We start from the raw sequence: 20,989 nt of genomic DNA, 5'->3' as shown, positions 1-20,989 counted from the left end.
CAAAAAGGGGAGGGGGTGCAATAATTTTTCCTACCGGGTCACACTGTGCTTTCACCGGAAGTAAGGTCTGCAGGATTGTAGTAATTCAAAGTGAGGCTGGCGCCAGCATGGGAGCGCCGACGTCCCGCGGATACAGTTTCGTCACTCCACGGGCGATCATGGCAGTCATTCCCCATCGGGGGTCGGAGACTCCCGCGGCTCCTCTAGAATCTTCAAGGTCGTGGAGGACTACGGTGGTGGAGTCAACCAGTGACCGGGCCATTTCTTTATGTTGGGCCCGCTCTTGTCAGGTCGACCGCCATTTTGAGAGTTCGGCAGCTACCGGCGATCGCGGGGTCACATGAGCGGACGGGCTCCACCCTGCCGGGCGAGACGTTGCAGCATGGCCACAGTGGAAGAACCGTTATCTAGGTCGTTCCGAAACTGTGCAGCACTGTAGTTGTTAGGATGCCACCGCCTGGAGCGCTGAGGGTGCAGCTGGGAAGCCTCCACCTGGGGAGGCGGGAGAGGCCTGTTCGCACCGTCTCTCCCTCCCAGTGCACCCCACGGCGTCTCGCTTGAGATTTGTTATGGCCGGACCAGGCGATGAGGACGAGGGGGGGGTCGGAGGCATGTGCAAGACATCCCCCTCCAGTGTTGTCGCAGCCATTATAAAAGAAAGAAGTGTCCCGTCCGTCTTCGGGCCGGGCTTCCGGTGGATGTCGGCCGGACGCCCCTGGCTCTGGCCCCATGAACGGGTTTCTTGGTTTATCGGCTGCAGCCGGATCCCGTCGGCCTCGGCCCCCCGACCGTTGGTGGTCGGACCGGAAGAGCATGTGGCGGGACTACCTGCAACTCTCAAGGGCCACCGCGGCCGGACTGGGAGAGAGAGGGGAGGGTCGAGGAGACATTCCCCCCCCCTGCAACTGTTCAGCGTTGTAAAGGCAATCCCCTGGCCGGGTCCCGCTGGTCTCGGCCTCTCCTCCGGCTACACCCTACGTTAGGATCTCCTGGCCGAGGCGTGGCAGCAGGACCTGCCTTATATGGGCTGCTCCCGGCTGGGCGTAGCCGGAACCCTGCCCCACCTTGGAAGTTTCCAGAGTGGGGGTGGATGTTCTACTGACTTGCATTTTCCCTAGTCTATCGATTTTTTTGGCGTGGCAGGCGGTGGGACAGCGAGGGGTGATTTGGTTTCTCTTACTGTTTTTCTGGTCTCTCACCACTGGCATATTTTAACGTTTTCTTGTTTCTAGGACATTAATAGGTTTTATCATTACGTTATGTTATCGTTTCTTTGTTCGTTGTTTAATAAAAGTTCATGTTCATCAGTGGCCTACTGATTTTCGTTTTCCTATTTTTTTCTTTCCAGGTTGTTTCATGGTAAAGTTTCTGTTAACAGGATACAGTGATCACTTCGTTATTATTGCATATGTCCTTTTCACTAGGGGTGCTCTCTGGTCGGGCCAGATGACGTATCTCTAGTAAATGGTCCGGGTGAAAAAGGTGCATCAATCAGTGGGGAGTAGATAGGCATGACAGATTACAACGGGGGAGAACGGTCCGCATTACGTACCCTTTCACTACTTGCAAAGATTTTCCTACGTTTATTTGCAAACAGGGAATACCTCCAAAAAGAACTAATTCCCAAACAGTCAATGTTCGGACAATCAATCAATCAATGAGGAATGAAATAGGTACGACGTGTTAAAGGCTTGCGTTACCTACCCTTCACTATCTGCAAAGGGAGATAGAATATTCCTATTCTTCCTCGTTTGCAGGTAGAGAAGATCGTTAAGAGAATTAACTTCGAACAATTCAATGCTCGATTGAAACAATCAACAAGGGGTACTGTGAACACAAATGAACGCCGCTTATATACATACGCATTGCTATTTTCAACAGGTTGTTCCTAATGTTTCTATTTTAGCGAGGTCAAAAGAGATCCCATTAGTGGCCTACTGATTTTGCTCGATTCCTTTTGTTTTTTTACACGATTTTTCGCTATCTGCAAAGACTAAACAGAGTATTGCGACTCTGTGCTTGTTTGTAAATAGAGAATGAACCAAAGAGAACAATCAATCAAATGGAGAGAGAAGCAGGCACGACGGATTACAAAGGGGGAAAGGGCTGCGTTAACTACCCTTCACTATCTGCAAAGAGAGAGTACTCCTAATAGAAATGAGGGGTGGGGGGCAGCAATCAAAGCAGATCAGTGTGCATAAACACGAAAAAAAAAATTCTTACCACGTACTTGACATTCGACAGCTTATGATATTTGCTATTAAAAAACCATTGAAATTCACTGAAAAAACCATAGGTTATAGACCATATATAGTTAGGAATTAGCATTTACAAAACCTTGAAAATTCACTGAAAAAACCATAGGTTATAGACCATATATAGTTAGGAATTAGCATTTAAAAAACCTTATTTTACTCACACAAAACCATTGAAATTCCATATATAGTTAGTTGCACTAACTATATATTGCGCACCCGCAATCCACTGCTGATGATGTCACATATTACATCATTCATGACATGGTCAGTGACATCACTGATGACATCACTGATGACATCTCAAATGACATCACTGATGACATCACTGATGACAACATCCAGTGACTATGTTTCTGTAAAGTTAAAATATGTCTTACATATTGAAGAATGAGTGGATGTATAAGTGTCTGGACGAAGGATTTAGTAGGTGCATGACTGAATGTATGAGTGAGTGATTAAATGTGTCTCACTGAGTGCATGGGTTAGTGACTAAACTGTCTTAATTTGTGCATCATTATGTCTGTTGTTCTGTAAACTGCTGCATGTGTTGATCAGTAGCTATATGAGTAACTATATGGGTTATTGATTGATTGCCCAAGTATTTGCATGGGAGACTGAGTGTGTGTGTGGCTGGATGGGAGGTGTGTGACTCTGTACAGATCAATGTGTACTTGTATCAATGATTGTATAAGAGAGTAAGTATGTGTTAGTATATGGTTGAAAACGTAAGGTGCTCTATGTTTAACTGTATAGAGTAGAAAATGGAAGTGTGATTGATTCTTTACAGGACTGACTAGGTGTGTGAGTAACTCCATGGATGAGTGGCAGAGTGTGAGTGTCTGTATAGGTGTATGAGTGCATATGATTGTGTTGTAAACATGAGTGATTGTATGTATGAATGATTGTATGGGTGAATGAGTGAATGTGTGTGTAGACGTAGGAATCAGTGAGTACGTATGTAGTAACTAGTATTGGTGTGTCAATGGTTTCAAAAATTATACTCTGTTTTTAACACTGGGTGAAACAGAGGTTATATTAAAATGTGAGGAGATGCATTGTATTGTCACATGAATGATATCATCAGTGATGTGATCATTGATGTCAAGTGAGATGTCATCAGTGATGTCATTTGAGATGTCATCAGTGATGTCATCAGTGATGTCACTGACCATGTCATGAATGATGTAATATGTGACATCATCAGCAGTGGATTGCGGGTGCGCAATATATAGTTAGTGCAACTAACTATATATGGAATTTCAATGGTTTTGTGTGAGTAAAATAAGGTTTTTTAAATGCTAATTCCTAACTATATATGGTCTATAACCTATGGTTTTTTCAGTGAATTTTCAAGGTTTTGTAAATGCTAATTCCTAACTATATATGGTCTATAACCTATGGTTTTTTCAGTGAATATATATATATATATATATATATACATATATATATATATATATATTACAGCTCCATGGGGTTGTCCAAGTAGCTTGGACAACCCCATGGAGCTGTAATATATATATATATATATATATATATATATATATATATATATATATATATATATACGATCCATCACCTCTGCCAACGCCGAGAGTGAAGAGGCCACAGCAGGGGAACAGCCTTTATTCAACTGCCGCAGGTAGGAAAACAGTACACACCCGCTGTCGAGGTGAATGCATTTCGGCTAGGAGTTAGCCTTCTTCAGCGCCACGGGTGTAGGTGCATCATGTGGCGGCAAATCTCCTGACATAGTGTCACGCCCCATCTGATTTGTCCAGCTTTGCTCCACCCCCATCGGCCCAAATGCCTAACGCAAATGTCGTTCAGTAAGTCGTATATTGTACAACGACTACCAATCCCAGAATGCAGTTCCTTGTGCTTTTTACTGGAAAACGTTGCGTGGGGATGACAAACCGCTGTTATGATGAAAAATGATTCCACACATAGTTGCCGAAGAACACGCCGTCCCCTCCGGTCCCCAACCGTCTCTCCCTTCGTGTACCTGGTGTCCATTGAGCGGGGGCAAGGCAGACATGCTGAACCTCACCAACGTAAAGCCAAATGACTGTAACTCCGCCGTAATTTCACCACGACCAGAAGGTGGGCTCTGACAAATCCCGGAATCCCGGGTGAATCCAAACGCCACCAAAGCAGCAACCAGTAATTTCATAGCCAACTTGATGAGACGGGAGCTTCTTGGCTCGGTAGTGGAATCCGCGCTGATATATATATACACTGAAAAAACCTTAGGTTTCAGGGGTGTTATAGTTAGCTAGACATTTCACTCGTACAAAACCATTGAAATTCCTCCGTTATTGCTAGTTGTACTAACTATAACACGTGCGCCCGCAATCCACTGCTAATGATGTCACATATTACAACATTCATGACATGGTCAGTGACATCACTGATGACATCACTCATGATATATCAAATGACATCACTGATGACATCCCTGATGACATCATCCAGTGAATGTGGTTTAGTTCGTTATTTAAATATGTATTATATATATATATAGTAATCTGCATTGATGAATGAGTGGATATACAAATATCTGGATGGAGGATTTAGTAGCAGTGTGATTGACTGTTTACTTGAGTAATTTATAGTGTCTCACTAAATATATTGGATAGTGACTAAACTGTGTGAATATCTGTATCACTTTGTCAGTTGTTGTGTAAACTGCTGCACCAGTTGGTTACTAGCTATGTGAAAGTCTATTTTAGTTATTGATTAGTTAACTTAGTATTTGTATGGGAAAGTGAATGTGTGTCTGGTTCAGTGGGGGGTGTGTGACTGCCCAAGGATGTGTGAATAGTTGATTTAGTAGATATATGAGGTTAAGACTACATATTATAACAGGTGTTTGGGTGAGTGAATATCTTTATGGGTGTCGCTAATTGAGATTTCTGCTGCTGCCATAACCAGGAAATACCTTCACGCCTCACGGAACCCGCTCCGCGGGCCCCGCTTCGTTGGAGCTGCCTGCACCGGACCTGGGATTAAGCGCTGGGTGATTGCTAGGGCTGCAGGGCTGCGAGTGCAGGGAACCGGGACTCGATCTCCCAGGAGTCCCGGCAACCCCCGAGGCCGACACACCTGGCCCGCTCTCCCTGACCGCCCCGCCCCACCCTTACTACTTTAAAAACTTTGCTTGCTGCTTGGCGCGTGGGACGCTAATTGAGATTTCTGCTGCTGCCATAACCAGGAAATACCTTCAAGCCTCGCGGAACCCGCTCCACGGGCCCCGCTTCGTTGGAGCTGCCTGCACCGGACCTGGGATTCAGCGCTGGGTGATTGCTAGGGCTGCAGGGCTAGGAGCGCAGGGAACCGGGACTCGATCTCCCAGGAGTCCCGGCAACCCCCGAGGCCGACACACCTGGCCCGCTCTCCCTGACCGCCCCGCCCCACCCTTACTACTTTAAAAACTTTGCTTGCTGCTTGGCGCGTGGGACGCTAATTGAGATTTCTGCTGCTGCCATAACCAGGAAATACCTTCAAGCCTCGCGGAACCCGCTCCACGGGCCCCGCTTCGTTGGAGCTGCCTGCACCGGACCTGGGATTCAGCGCTGGGTGATTGCTAGGGCTGCAGGGCTAGGAGCGCAGGGAACCGGGACTCGATCTCCCAGGAGTCCCGGCAACCCCCGAGGCCGACACACCAGGCCCGCTCTCCCTGACCACCCCGCCCCACCCTTACTACTTTAAAAACTTTGCTTGCTGCTTGGCGCGTGGGACGCTAATTGAGTTTTCTGCTGCTGCCATAACCAGGAAATACCTTCATGCCTCGCGGAACCCGCTCCACGGGCCCCGCTTCGTTGGAGCTGCCTGCACCGGACCTGGGATTCAGCGCTGGGTGATTGCTAGGGCTGCAGGGCTGCGAGCGCAGGGAACCGGGACTCGATCTCCCAGGAGTCCCGGCAACCGCCGAGGCTGACACACCTGGCCCGCTCTCCCTGACCGCCCCGCCCCACCCTTACTACTACGTTCTTACGTATATAGGCAACAGAGAACCTCGCTGCGCGGGAGTGACCGGGAGCGACCGGGATTAAGTCCGGGCAAAGGGCGGGCCCTCTGTGGCCCTCAGAGGCCCGAGGAGACTGGACTGGGCCTGAACCCCTGGTTGTTTAGTACCCCGTTGAGCTCTCTTTGAGTAAGTTTGCTCTGGTCTATCATCTACCGGTGTTGTAAATCATTTATAAATGTCATTGTTAGCGCTGAGCACAGACACTGTAATGTCGGACAGGACTGGGGGTATGCTCAATGGAACCCTGGATAATTATTTTACAAAGACAGCCGCTGATATTCCCAAGGAAATTACTCTAGCAGAGCGGCGAGCGGAACGCCGTTGTTCTATAGAAAGCATGAAGAATAGGTCATTGATTGAGTCACCCTTACTAGTTGCCCCCATTACTGAAGGGAGTCAAAATGGGAATGATAACGTAGTTTTATTGGACAGCGTGCCTCTTGTATTTAGAGATTGTACACCGACATCCAGTACCTGCCCAATGAAAACTATGAATGGTTTATTGCCTACTAATCTTACCAGTACTTCCAATGTAACTGAGGCATTGATTACTCCTACACCTATACCATGTAAAATTATACGAAAAAGGGTTAAGAAAATTATGCCGCATAGAAATTACGGCCCACCCCCTAACAAAAAAAGGCGGAAAAGGGGGGAAGCACATAAACAAAAGTTGAGTCACTCCGACTTTGGCATAAAGGTAAAGACTATCCCTGGGAGTGATAAGGTCCCAATATCTGTTCCCGAAGTAATAGGCCCAATGCCAGCATCTTCACCCCCCACACATATAGATAGGGAGGTTAGTATTGATATTCCCCCAACAGACACTGTGCCGCAAGTAGCTCATAACAATGCTACACTGGATAGCATTGAGTGTATAATTAGGAACTATTCCCTAGCTATCATAGAGAGATTAAACAAGGTGAAAGAAAGACTAGGGAAAATAGAGCGGGAACTGGGAAATAAGGAAGTCCCTGTAAAGGCTGCAGCAAATAACACTGCGCAAACTATTACACTGCCTACCCAACCTACTACATCTGCCCCCAATCCTGTATCGAACACGTTTCCAGCTACCCCGAAACCCCCATAATAAAAATAATAAGCAACACAATCCATCTTCTAAATTGCCGACAAACAACCCCGACCCAATTCCTGCTACTTCTGTCAGCAGACCACCTAAGGGCATGGGTAATGCATCTCTGGGGATACCAACTAGGGAGGGGGGAAGTATTAGGCATACTCGGGGGATACAAAATAGGGCCCCCCTTCCAGAACTTCCACCGGAAGCAGTGCCCTTCGTGGTAGTTCTTACAGGGGGGCCTGAGCTGGAAGAGAACAAGCGGGAGGGATTCGCCCAGCTGAAGAACAAAATTATGCATTGACTGAGTTTATACAGGCCAATTGCAAGTAATATCAGCGGCGATATTGTACATGTCCGCCGCCTTCAGTGGTTGGGGGGTAGACCCAAGGATATTGAGGGCGATGTGGTGGTAGTAAATTTTAGAGACCAAAACGCTGTTCATTTTATATTAAATTGGCCTCCAGGGAATGCTAACAACCACATCATTCCCCGACCATTGACGTATTTTTATCCGAGATCCGTGGTGTTTCCACCCCAGCACCAACTCCTTCAACACCCGCAATTACAAGTAATACCTACCCTCCAATCATACAGAATGTCAGGAACCCTCCGTATGTGCCTTATTCTGTACCGGTTCCTGATCCCTACGGGTGGAATGTTGTACCTTCTAGGTTCAATACAACCGCCAATAGGAGAATGGACCATCTAAAACCATTTACGCCATTGGAGACCACAAATAGGTTCGAGATATTTAATGGGCTGGATGATTGCGCTTGAAGTTTTTTGAGTCTAGGGGTCGAGGGAAGTGGAATACATACCTTCAGTACGGAGGGCACTGATAAACGGAGCTGATGTGATGGGGATTCCTATGGATAACCCTTTAACTACTGTAACACGCCTAAGTAGTCCGACGGGAAGAACTGAAACAGAAGCCCCGAGATTGTTCGACAACATTCAGAGGTCCATGGGGTGCAATGATCCCTCGGGTTCTAATACTCTTTATGGGGAAGCTTACACACAATATAGTCAGGCCCAAATGGAACCCCTCAATGACTCGGGGGAGCAAGGATTCCCGGGTTATTGTCATGACCATGTCACTGGACTTCTCTTAGGTTGCTCGGTAAACGGAGATGAGGAATTAGGGGTATGCCCGAATTCAGTCATTACCCAAAACGATAGTTCATCTCCCATGGCACCCTGGTTGGCACCTACCAACCCCTTGTCTTTAGTTGAACCACTGAATAGGTTCTTGCACCCTCCCCATATGGGAATACAGATTGCTGGGGAAGCAAGTATTCCAGGAAAAGGATATAAGCTAATGAGTTGGAATATCGCAGGGTGGTGTAATAAGGCGGACCGCCTTGGTTGGTCGGATCTCGTTACTAAGTTTGATATTCTTTGTCTCCAGGAGACGTGGTGTACTGAAGATATCCTTCTGGATGGCTATGTTGCTTATAACTGTCCGGCACTGAGTTCCAATATGGGTAGAGCCAGAGGTGGGCTGGTGATCCTGCTGTCAGTGAGTCTCCCGGTGCGAGTCAAAACTCACATGATAGTCGGTTCACACTCACAGGTACTATGGTTACAGCACAACGGTGGCCGAAATGTTTTAATAATCAACCATTATAATAATGTGTTTAACCATTCCAGTTCTCTAGTGGTCGATGAACTCGACGCGGCAGTCGACAATTTGTGTGGGCAAACCTGTGTTCCCTTCGATATTTTGTGGGGAGGAGATTTTAATATTCATATGTGTCCTTATTCTTTCTTGAGGGTGTGTGGTTTTGGCGGGGAGGATGGGGAGGACCAGGCTCATTTTTTACATACGACCTATGGTGATCCACTTAATACTCTTCTGCTTAAACTGGATTTGCTGATATTGTCGCCCAGGAAAGATAACGAGGGCAATTTGGTACCAACCTTTGTGGGAAGGAATTCCGCCACTATCATAGATTACCTCATAGCCTCTGCAAGTATAAACTCCTTGTGTAGCACCCCGGAAGTACTAGACTTGGCTCTTAGTGATCACAATTGTCTTACAACGCATTTGTTTATGTGGGGGGAGAAGGCAGGCGTGTCTCATGGAACAGTGGCAGATTTAATCCCGCATAGACCGAACGGTCCTAGGATTAAATGGGGGAGGCATAATGAGGAACAGTTGTTGGTCAAAATCGTGTCTGCATGCCTCCAGGAGGTGGAAAGTTGTCTCGGCCCAATACAGGCCTGACAGGTATATTAGCTGGGTTTGATACAATTAACGTGATTACGAAAAAGATTCTGACCAGCAACAAGGCAAAGGGACTAGGGGCTCCTAGAGGGTGGTTTAACAGGGCATGTACAACATCCCTACAAAATTTAAAAAATGCCCTTGCTAGTAAACCCAGGGACAGGGAAGCGGTCAGTTTGCTAAGGCGTACTTACAAAATGCACCTGAATCTAAGGAAGCAGGAATTAAGGGAGGAAGCTTGGGACAACATGTCCAAGGCCGTGGAACTCCGGGATACCAAGCTATTCTGGAATACTGTTAATAGCCCATTCCTACATAACGAGGTATACCCTGTACTCTCTGCCCAAGTAAGTGAGGAAAATTGGGTATCCCACTTTTCGAGTATATTTAACCCAGGAGGGACATCCCCAGAGAGAGACACGGTTGCTGACTCTGGCCCGCCTACACCGCTTAACATTACAATCGACGAGGTGGATAACGCCATCCGGTGTAGTAAGGGAGGGAAGGCACCCGGCCCTGATGGGGTCCCTATTGATTTATATAAAGCAGATGTATTGCTATGGAGCCCCCTGCTGACCAAGGTCTTCAACGCTGTTACTATGGTCTCTGCACCACAGACCTGGGGAGAGTCGATCATTATCCCCCTTTATAAAAAGGGAGATAGGGGCGAGGCCAAGAACTATCGCCCTATCTCTCTCCTCGACTCCTCCATGAAAATAATGAGCAGGGTGTTATTGACTCGCCTGGAGGAATGGGTTGAAGACAATGGTATCCTTGCGGATTCCCAGTTTGGATTCCGCAAGGGGCTAGGCACTATAGAACAATGCATCAACCTAGACCTTATTATAGGCAAGTATACGCGTGCCAAACAGGGTTCGCTGTTCCTCTGTTTTGCGGACCTTTCAAGTGCATTCGACTTGGTTGACCATGGTTTACTATGGACAACCTTATTGAATATGGGGGCCCCACCTGAAATTATTCATTTTTTGGCACGTTTGTATTGTAATCTGTCTGCTAAGATCTGTTTTGGGCAAATGGGTGAATGTACCTCTAGTATCCGAGTAGGGTCCGGCATTAGGCAAGGATGTGTTCTCGCCCCTCTTCTTTTCTCTCTCTTTATTAATGCCATAGAGTCGGAATTGCGTTTAGTTAGTGCCGATGCCCCGTCCGCTGATGGTTTATCAATCCCTGTATTGCTCTACGCGGACGACACGGTCCTCTTATCCAGAACCCCTGTCGGGCTGCAGAGACTCATGGATAGATTTCTGGATTTTACCAATGGGAGAAAACTTAAGATTAACAATTCAAAAACTTTCATCTTGGCTTGTGGAAAGAAAGTTAAAAAATTAAGATCATTTTCGTTTAAAGGATCAAAGGATCCACGTGGTTGACAAATTTTGTTATTTAGGTATTACTTTTAACAGCGGGGGTATATGGTCTCACGAGATGACCAACGTCAGGGCAAAAATGGGCAAATGTGCATTTGGTATTTTTAAATTTGCATCTAAATTGGGCTCAAGGTGCATATTCGATATGTTGTACATATACCGCCATAGATGTGTAGCTCTGGCCCTTTATGGGTCAGGGGTATGGGGACACTGTAATCATAATTTGCTCCAAGTTGAAGAAAATAAATTCATTAAGAAACTCCTCTGTTTACCATCCTCAGCCTCTACCAGTTTGATCCACCAGGAGGTTGGGTTGGAGCATCTATCAGATCTTATTGGCCTTAGACCCCTACTAGTATGGAGGTCTATTTGGCTTAAAGTACAAACCAGTTTTACGAGGAAAATCATTAATGACTGTCTCCACTTGGACAAGTGTAACCTGATTCCCTGGCTCAATTACGTTTTTTCTTCATATAAAGAGGTTTTAAGTTGAATGTCCGTGAAAACCCTTCCAGTGCCTCGGACATCCCTAAAAAAGAGCTAAAGCACGTGTATATGAGGGCTAAGGCACAAAAGCGTAGTGCTGCCACCAGCCAGTACTCTACACACCATTTTTATAATACATATAATCTGACTGAATGTGGTTTTGCAGAATATTTAAAAATGGTAACTATACGCTCACACCAGTACGTCCTTACTAGATTACGAATGGGGACTGTTCACATGCTTGTTGCTTGTCCGCACATCAAGTTACATACTGTAGCCCCATGCCCGTGTGATGGGACCTCAAAGCAGAGCACTGAGCACTTTTTACTGATTTGCCCTTATTACCTACAATTCCGTATTATCTATCTGAAACCACTTTTTAAAAAATATAAGGTATTTTCTAGGAAATCAGCCATGAGCCTTTTATTTGCACTTGATGAACCTGATGTGTGTTCTTTTACTGCTGTATATATTTTAAAATCTGTATCTGCCAGGAAAAGTATGTATTTTGTAACTTAATGTTTATAAAATTCAAGTTGCTAATTGTAAGTTATGTGATGTACTGTATGCACTTTTATGATTATTTTTTTAAAAATGATCGAATAAAGTTTCTGATCTGATCTTTATGGGTGTGGTGATGAGCAAATGTATGTCTGAATGGTACATGTCCAACAAACTAGAAAAATAAAAAGGCAGTGTATGTGACATTGTTGTATATAAATAAGTATACATAAGAGTCAGTGATTGTATGAGTGACTCTATGAATAACTGTTTACTTGTAATAGCGATTTTATAACACTCTAATAATGAGTTACTATCTATATGAATAAATGAAGTGGTGTTTGTATAAGTGTATAGCTGAGTAAATGTAAGTATGATCCATTATTTGCATAAGTGAGTAGGATGACTGCATAAGTGAATAGGATGTGTGCCGGTGTGCAATGTCAATATAGGTGTATAAGTATATTTGATAGTGTTCTATTGATCATTGACAACATGTATGAGTGAATCTATAGGTACTTGATTAGATGTGTGTGAAGATCTAGGAATCACTGAGTGGATTTTTAGATACTTGCATTGCTGTGTCAATGGATTCAAAAATGGTACTCTGTATTTTACAGTGAGTGATGAAAGGTTATACTAGTGTATGATGAGGTGTATCTAATTGTCACGTGGATGATGTTATCAGTGATGTCATCAGTGATGTCATTTGAGATGTCATCAGTGATGTCATCAGTGATGTCACTGACCATGTCATGAATGATGTAATATGTGACATCATCAGCAGTTGATTGAGGGCGCGCGAGTTATAGTTAGTACAACTAACTATAACGGAGACATTTCAATGGTTTTGGATGAGTGAAATTTGTAGCTAACTATAACACCCCTGAAACCTAAGGTTTTTTCAGTGAATTTCAAAGATTTTTTAAATGCTAATTCCTAACTATAACATGTCTGAAACCTATGGTTTTTTCAGTGAATTTCAAAGGTTTTTTAAATGCTAATTCCTAACTATAACATGTCTGAAACCTATGGTTTTTTCAGTGAATTTCAAAGGTTTTTTCAATGACAATTTTTAAATGTATTAATTGTTGTATTTATTTTTTTGAGACTGATTTACTACACTTATTAAACTATTTATTTTTAGATATTTTATTTTTTAAATTACTTTATAATTACATTATACATTACATTACAAAATATAGCTTCTCAGAATGAAGTACTTTAGTTTAAATACTTTTCAAATAGGCAATAGACTTTTAAGTACAGTAGTTACAGTTGTTGCAATTGGCAACACAATTTCAAACACAATGCAACATTGAGATCAATGTGAATTTCTAGTTAAATGCAATTAGTTACTTTATGGATTACTTTTCTAACCACAGGTCTGGATCTTAGATTCAGTCATTGGACATCTCCTGTAAACAGTTGAGTAAACGCATTTTGGTTACAGTAGTGATTTTTAAGGAATATTGTTGTATTTTAAAAGTTGACAGAATTCTTTTTACATAGAATCACCAATGTTATCCTATAGGAGGAAATTCACTTAGCAGGTAAGTAGTGTTATTGTTACTTTTTCTTACTCAGTGGTGGATCCTGGATCCAGCACTGGTGCATCTCCTGTAAACAGTTGAAAGAATGCGTTTAAGTCATACAGGCGATTTTTTAAGAATATTTGTAGTTTGTGAAAATAGACACTTAGAAACTTTTCTGGTGAAAACCAGACAATGGATTCCTATGGAAGGAAATACAAATTACTGGTAAGTACGGTTAGAATTACTTTTCAGGGTCAGTGCTGGGCTAAAAGATGCAGCACTGGGTTCTCTCCTGATAACAGGTGAGTAAATCGGAATTTGTTGTTCGGATGATTTTAGGTGAATATTTTAACGTTACAAAACTCCAGTGAAACCAGTTACAAAAGGAAATTCAAGTTATTGGTAAGTATGGTTAGAATTACTTTTCAGGATAAGTACTGGGCTCAAAGATGCAACACTGAGGTCTCTCCTGATAACAGATGAGTAAATCGGAATTCTTAGTACATCCAGTAAGCGCCACAGAGCTGCGTAGCAGAGAGATGTAAAAAGGGGCATGGCCTGCACCACCTCTCTGCAACGCAGCGCAGTAGCACTTCCTAGAAGCACCTGGTGGGCTACTTGGCCCCCATGGTTCCTCAGGTTTGAAGTGGAATTTTTCCCCAGCTTAAAACCGCCACAGGGCGTGTTTGCACACATCACGTCAGGCCCCGTCCCCTTCCTTCACCACTGTGTAAACGCGCCCTGTCACTGTTCCCATGATGCACTGGGCCAGGGACAGACTAATTTGCATATAGCCAGGTTCTGAGCTGGGATGGGGCAGTGAGATAAATAACGGTGATGGATCAAGCCCTGATCTTTGGACTGGGTAAGAGTGGTCTGCTTAATTCAGACACTCTGTTCATCACCACCCCCTTTTCTGAATCTGTCACCGTTCTAAGTTGAGAGATTAAGTACCCTTCATTCCTAAGGGTCCCTAGGGTCAAACTAGCCCACTAGGTACCTCCAGTAAGCTTAACAGAGCTGCGTTACAGAGAGGTGTAAAAAGGGGCATGTCCTCTGAACACCTGTCTGCAACACAGCTCCCTGGCGCATACTGGAGATACCTGTTGGGCTATTTGGCCCTCAGGGAACCTCAGTATTGAAAGAGAATGAATTTAACAACTTAAAACGCGACACAGGCGTGTTTGAACAGTTGTGAAGGAAGGGGGCGCAGCCTGAGGTGATATGTCTGCAAACACGCCCTGTGGCACATTTTAAGTTAGAGAATTTATTCCTCCTCAATCCTGTGGGTCCCTGGGGGCCAACTTGCCCACAAGGTACCTCCAGTATGCGCCAGGAGGCTGCGTTGCAGAGAGGTGTTCAGAGGCCACGGCCCTTTTTACAACACTCTGCAATGCAGCTCCATGGCGCTTACTGGAGGTACCTGGTGGGCTAGTTGGCCCCCAGGGACCCTCAGGATTGACAAGGAATTAATTTCCCATCTTAAACCGCGCCACAGGGCGTGTTCGCACACATGTGAACTCAGGCCCATCTCCCTCCCTTCACCGCTGTGCAAACGCGCCCCGTGGCGTGTTTTAAGTTGGGGGATTAACTCCCGTTGACTACAGAGGGTCCCTGGGGTGCAACTAGCCCACCAGCTACCTCCAGTAAGCCCCACAGAGCTGCATTGCAGAGAGGTGTAAAAAGGGGCGTGGCCTCAGAACACCTCTCTGCAACGCAGCTCCCTGGTGCATACTGGAGGTACCTGGTGGTACCTACGGCCTCCATCCAAATAATTTGCATACCTACCGTGGAAGTTTAAAAGTTCACCGTCCTCATCGTCCTCCCAAGCGATAGTGGTGTCACCATTCTCCCTCCCACTTCTTAACAAATCTGCCACTCCCTACCTTCTCCCGTTTGGCCCGATGCTCAAAATTACCCACCATCCCACTTACATGTTTGGTAAATCGAACTATATATCCCATAGTTCATTTCAATGGTACAACATTACCCCAGTTGTTGCAATCATATAGAACATGCCAAAATCATTAAAAATAAACGTCCGTCTAAGCGCAATGAATACGTGAAAGTTCTTGTAGCGCTTGTGACGAACCACGATATTTCGCCGACACTGCAGATTCTATAATCACTTTCTAGTAATAATTTTTAACGAACTTGTTGATCCGATGGCTGCTATCCCTGAGTGGGGCAAATTATGAACATTCACTGTAAGAGTGTGATGCACACCTGTAAATAAATGTTTTTTCTTTTTTCTTTTTCGATTTTTGTCTCTTCAATCCACAAATGCGTGCAGATTGGTTTTATGGCATGCCCAAATGCCACTTGATACAATAGTAACAATATGGAATAGGACATCATCTTGCCCTAAAAACCAGTCGCACAGCTCGATGCCGCCATCTTGACGCACATTTATCCATTCAAGTTTCAACCCAGTAATCATAGTACACTCTTATTAAACCCTTCTTTAAACTCTTCTTTAAACATCTTTTCTTCTTATGCGAATCCACAAGCGGAATCTATTGCCATTTTTCAAGTTTCTTATATTCAAACTGTGTCCATCCAGACCTCTTGTAAGAATACGAATGATGCAGAGTTCATCAGAAGCAGTTTTTATTCTGTAAAAACCCAATGCATTTCGGGCCGCCACGCGCCCTTCTTTGGGGGTCACTATAAATAACAACAACCTAATGATTACTCAATATGCTAATCATGAATACACATTTCATATCGTCATGCAACACAGGTTCGTCTGTAAGTTATCCGTTTTGCCACTTTACCTCATTTTTCATTATGTAATCCTTTATGTAAACATTTCATATATTTTGCATAGTGCGCCAATCCCCTAACCACATCCTCCCTCACCCTATCTTCTACTTTCCTCCACCATTCTTGTGTAACTATCACCCATCTCTTGTTTATCCAAATGTATTTCCCTTCTTTCACCATTACCGTCCTTAGTACCTCTTTGCTGAATAACCACCCTTCTTATTGAGAACGTTTGACTCACTACGTGTTTTCAAAACATCTCCATCCTAATACCACTCTCAAATCTTCGTTATTATTTAATTAATCTGCTTCTGTCAAGTTGCAAACGTTAACTCATGCCTCCCGCACGCTATCAAATTTGCTTATACTACGGCCTCCATCCAAATAATTTGCATACCTACCGTGGAATTTTAAAAGTCCGCCGTCCTCATCGTCCTCCCAAGCGATAGTGGTGTCACCATTCTCCCTCCCACTTCTTAACAAATCTGCCACTCCCTACCTTCTCCCGTTTGGCCCGATGCTCAAAATTACCCACCATCCCACTTGCATGTTTGGTAAATCGAATTATATCTCCCATAGTGCATTTCAATGGTACAACATTAGCCCAGTTGTTGTAATCATATAGAACATGCCAAAATCATTAAAAATAAATGTCCGTCTAAGCGCAATCAATACGTGAAAGTTCTTGTAGCACTTGTGATGAACCACGATATTTAGCCGACACTGCAGATTCTAGAATCACTTTCTGGTAATCATTTTTAACAAATTTGTTGATCCGACAGGTGCTATCCCTGAGTAGGGCAAATTGTGAACATTCACTGTAAGAGTGGGATGCACACCTGTAAACAATGTTTTTTCTTTTTTCTTTTTCGATTTTTGTCTCTTTAATCCCCAAATGCGTGCAGATTGGTGATATGGCATGCCCAAATGCCACTTGATACAACAGTAACAATATGGAATGCGACATCATCTTGCCCCAAAAACCAGTCGCACAGCTCAATGCCGCCATCTTGATGCACATTTATCCATTCAAGTTTCAACCCAGTAATCATAGTACACTCTTATTAAACCTTTCTTTAAACTCTTCTTTAAACATCTTTTCTTCTTATCCAAATCCACAAGCGGAATATATTGCCATTTTTCAAGTTTCTTATATTCAAACTGTACAAACAATAGAAAAAGAGGAAGGGAACACAACAGACTTCGTGCAGTCGTTTTGACATCAGTGTAGAACATTGAAGCACAGTGGTTTAAGTAAAAAGACCAATGTGAGAGAAAAAGAGAGTAGGAAAAGGTAACAAGGAAAAAAAGGAAAACAAGGAAAAAAGAAAAAAAACTGAAAAAACAGGTGGGAGGCAGGAAGCCTATTGGGCAATATGCAAAGTACATTTTGATCGAATTATTAAACAACGAGGCAGTTCGCGAGTCGTGGAATGATATATATCATTATACAATTGCATCAAATGAAGTATTAAGGGTCAAGGCATCTGAAAGTGAATACTGACAATTATGTGGTGAACTGCATGCACATGGATCGATACATGGTTGTGTAGGTGGATAGGTGGAGCGACAATATGTAAGAGTTATTAGAGTATCATGTTGACGAACATAGATGGCATCCCGAATGCACAGTGAATAGGATAGTAGATAACAGAGGCCTAAGTCAGGCATGATAGGCAGAAGCAGCAGTTGTGGGTGTGTGAGAATACCTTGATCAAAATACATTTAAAATACAATTTGCAATAACGTGACATACATTATTTCAGGTGATTTGTGATTGCACGAGAAAGAAATTAGAAAGCGAAGGATTGCGAGGCATAATTACAGGAGAGCGAGGGGAACATGTGTTTTGAAACTTGCGTACAATATCTGAACTGCCTCGTTGTGTAATAATTCGATAAAAATTTACTTTGCATATTGCCCTATATGCTTCCTGCCTCCCAACTGTTTTTTTCAGTTTTTTCCTTGTTTCCCTCTTTTGCCTTGTTTCCTTTTCCTACTCTCTTTTTTCTCTTGCATTGGTCTTTTCACTTAACTACTGGGCTTCAATGCTCTACACTGATGTTAAAATGACTGCACGATGTCCGTTGTGTTCTCTTCCTCTTTTCCTATTGTTTCTTTTAAACCACAAACTCACCTCCTCATTCCCCTCCCTCTAATGCCTTATTTTTCCTTCTTTCCTCTCCCTACCTCCTATCTCTCTATCCTCCTTCATTTTTTGTCACAGGGATACACACCACCCCTTTTTGCTCACCATGAATGTATGTACAGCCCTGAGGAAGCCCCAGGCCTGATGGCCATGTAAAGGGGTGAAACACGTGTTGGCTGTCAGTTTGTTTGTTTCTCACTCACTCTCACGGACAGAGTGACAACACCTTATGAACAACCAACAAAATTAACTTTTGTCTGATTGGAATTGTTTCCTGAAGGAGTACGAAACCAGTTTTGCCCTGACAACCACTTTGAATCTGTTGAACACTTTGCCTGGGGTGGATAGAAGAGTTATCCCTCTGTAGTTTGCACACCTACTCTGGTCACCTTTATTGAGGATCTTGATGAGATATCCCTCCGTCAGTCTGAGGGCACCTTTTCCTCCTCCAAGATCCTTCCAAATATGGGGTAGAGCATGTCTATTGATGTTTCAATGTCTGCCTTCTGTGCCTTTGCAGAATGTTGTTAAGTCTTGCTGCCTTCCCATTTCTCAAATGTTTGATGGCTTGCCATATTTCTTCCTTGGTTTGTCTGCTGCAGTCGGTTGGCAAGTCCTTGTCAGCGGCCTGTATGTCTGGTCAAGTCTACTGCATTTGCTGGTTCAGCCAGATTCTTCCAAGTGCTCCACCCATCTTCGTTGTTGGCATTCGTAACCCAGGGTTGTCTTCTCAGTTTTGTCTAAAGGACTTTAAGGCTTGCTGTATCTGCCGGGTACGGTCACGGTGGACTAATAAATGGGAACTCCACAGGCTAATAAAACCTTTTCACACCTCTTTCCATTTAAGAAAAATATTCAGTATACCAAAAATAATATTTCATACTTTTTACCTCTACTTTTACCTAAATGGCCTATAAATGTTTTTTTTAAACAATATCCTTTAAAAACTCAAGTCAGCAGTGCAGTAATAAATAATGGTTGATAAGAGGCAAAAACATAATGTATGAGCTCTCGAAACTGTTATTGTGCAATCTAACATGACCTTACACACCACTCACATTTGCTGCAGCTCAATTGCACCAGTATAGCTGGTGAACAGCACCACATAATGGAAACATCTATGTTAAAGAAATTGTTGCTGTGTAGACGTAGAGGGAGCCCAACTACTGATTTTTTATTTACAAAAAGATAGGTCACTGTGTTAGAACAGTTGCTGCAGGGATCTTTGAGAATCTTTGAAAATCAGCTGGCCAACTTAAAATGTGACCATTCCGAGGTCACTTCTCAAAATGAATGAATAAACGAATTATTTAATTTCAGTTGATAAAAAAATTAATAAAACAACACAATTCAGGTGCCTTTTTAAAAAAAAGGAAAAGTGCTTTGAGCAGTAGTTGATTGGATAAGCAAATTTAAAAAATTACTAGTTGAAAAGTTAAATGGTTTGCATGAGTTCTCTTTTGGGGGTTCTAAAACATTTAGAGGGGTTGCTGTCAAACATCTTACATATGCTACCTAATGCCAGAAAGGGTGTGACACCTTCACTTTTACATCTAGCTAACAATCACCCCCTAAGCATTTGTTGAAGAGCAATAACCTTGCGGTGGAAGCTCAACCACCTGATTCCAAGGCCTAATGAGTCCCACAGTTGCCTTCTGGTGAAAGTGCTTAGTAAAAACAAAGGGGCATATCAGCAAGGGCAGTATCTCTGCTTTAGCTGCACTTTTTGCCACTAAAGCGGCGATATTTTTATTGGCCTATCAGTAAGCTGCCTCTAACAGCTGTTAGCGACAGCTTTATGGTGAAAGCAACCATTTCGGGTGCCCCTTTGCATGTCAGCGATATTTATTGCTAATGACATGCAAAGGAGGCGTTACCAACTTGAAAGCGAACGAAAGCAGTCGCAAACACACCTTCCGCCTATTACCAAGGCCCGTGATGCGATAAAAAAACGCACGCTAACCATGTTTATCGCTGGGTTTTAACACCTGCTACAATCCTGACTTAGCCATTGTTTTCTATGGGAGGTGGATTCTAAGGCTGAATCCTCACCTGCCTATTAGCGACCTTTTCCTTAGCAATGGGAATTCATCACTGGAATTTCCGAGTTATTGCTGGCGATACGCCGCTATCGCTGGTTTATTATCGCCTTGGAGATAAATGTTAATAATAACGCGTTATCTCCGCGATGTAAACCAGTGATAGCTGGCGATAAAAAATACAGCGCTAAGCGCGCTTTGTGATAATTATCGCGAGTCCTTCCAAAGTGCTTTAGAGTTTGTTCAATGGAACATCAAACCAGATGTTGGAACCGATGATTAACATTGTTGTACATTCTTGGGCCCACAGGGCTGCTAGCCCTTAAGTGGGATACATTGGACTGGGAGCAGTGGTTGACATGAGAGTATACAATTTAGCCGCATGCACTATGACTGCTGACTAGCAACCACCCCCTGGAACTTTCCAGCAGATTCTTTAACAGTGGTCTTGAAGCCAGGAGATTGTCACTCTACTCATGAACTTGATAAGTCTTACCGTAACGACTGGGAGATTTTTTTGTAGGCAGATTAC

This window comes from Lissotriton helveticus, chromosome 10 (assembly GCF_964261635.1).
Source record: "Lissotriton helveticus chromosome 10, aLisHel1.1, whole genome shotgun sequence".
Lineage (NCBI taxonomy): Eukaryota > Metazoa > Chordata > Amphibia > Caudata > Salamandridae > Lissotriton > Lissotriton helveticus.
Note: the sequence above shows the minus strand (reverse complement) of the source record.